We start from the raw sequence: 1,460 nt of genomic DNA, 5'->3' as shown, positions 1-1,460 counted from the left end.
AGAGTTGTATGAGCCCCTAATAAAATGATTGAAAAAAAGAGAGAGAGAAACTCCATAGTCATACCCCACTGGCACCAAGTGAATGCAGACTCACAGTGACCCTCCATGCAGAGCAGAATTGCTCCTCAGCATTTCAGACACCGTAAAACGTTCTTATAATTGAAAAATTGGCCAATTTTATTTTGAAATATGTATAGATAATATATCATTGTTAGCTTTTTTCATGTGCAACATTATTTTATAAACGTAATCTTAAAAATCATTTTATTGGGGGCTCTTATAACAATCCATACATCAATTGTGTGAAGCTCATTTGTACATATGTTGCCATCATCATTTTAAAAATATTCTCTCTCTATTTGAGCCCCTGGTATCAGCTGCTCTTATACAAGTAATTGTTAAATAAATTAAAAATAAAAATGTCTTAAAACATTTGTCCAGCAAAAAAAAAATCAAGAAAAGAAAATATACTGAGGGTGTTTTACAGTGTGCTTTTACCTTAATATTTACAGTAGGAATTGGGAAACTGCCATGTGTTGTTTGTTGTGAAGTTCTGTCAGCCGAATCTATGAAGCCGAACAAACTAAAACGCCATTTTTATAGCAAAATATGAGCTTTGCCAGCAAGGATACCAGCTGTTTTTGAAGCAAAGCTGATGGACTCAAGAAAGCCAGACTTAGCACTGGTGGCAAGTACCACAAACAAAATGTAGCAGCCATTGAAGCTCCATATTTGATGGCACTCAGAATCGCCAGAGCTATTGTTCCAGTTATGGTCGGAGACATATTTGTTAGGAAATTAAGTGCAATTTCATTATCTAAGGACACTGTCCTCAGAAGAATAGATAGCACATCTGCTGATATTCTTGATCAGGTGATCTAAGAAAGAAAATTGCTCCACTTCCAATACTTAGCATCCAGCTTGATGAATCAACAGATGTTGAAAACTGTTCCCAGTTACTGGTTTACGTGAGGTATATTAATGATGGTGAATTTAAAGATGAGTTTCCTTTTTGCAAGCCTCTTGAAATGACAACTACTGCATGTGATGTATTTGACAGAGTTGGTTCATTTCGGAAAGAGCCTTAAGATCTCTTGGGAAAAGGTTTGTGGTGTTTGTACAGATGGTGCCCCAGCTATGCTAGGATGTCGATCTGGATTTCAACATTTGGTACTGAATGAGTCACCAAAAGTCATCAGAACTCACTGTATGATTCATCGGCAAATTAGCAACAAATACACTGCCACAAGAGTTACAAGAAGTAATGAAAAGCGTCGTAAGTTCTGAGAATTTTGTAAAGGCGAGCACTTTAAACAGCTGCCTGTTTTTGCAAAAAAATGCTCTGCTATTTCACACTGATGTGAGAGGGTTGTGGAGAGGACACGTTTCAAAACATGTTTTTGAACTTCATGATGAACACAAAAGGTTTTTTAATCAGAAAGCAAGACCGCAGTTCAAAG

The sequence above is a fragment of the Echinops telfairi genome, unplaced genomic scaffold (assembly GCF_000313985.2).
Source record: "Echinops telfairi isolate 266 unplaced genomic scaffold, ASM31398v2 ScPeMD7_7404;HRSCAF=8442, whole genome shotgun sequence".
Classification (NCBI taxonomy): Eukaryota; Metazoa; Chordata; class Mammalia; order Afrosoricida; family Tenrecidae; genus Echinops; species Echinops telfairi.
This window is presented reverse-complemented; position numbering follows the sequence as displayed.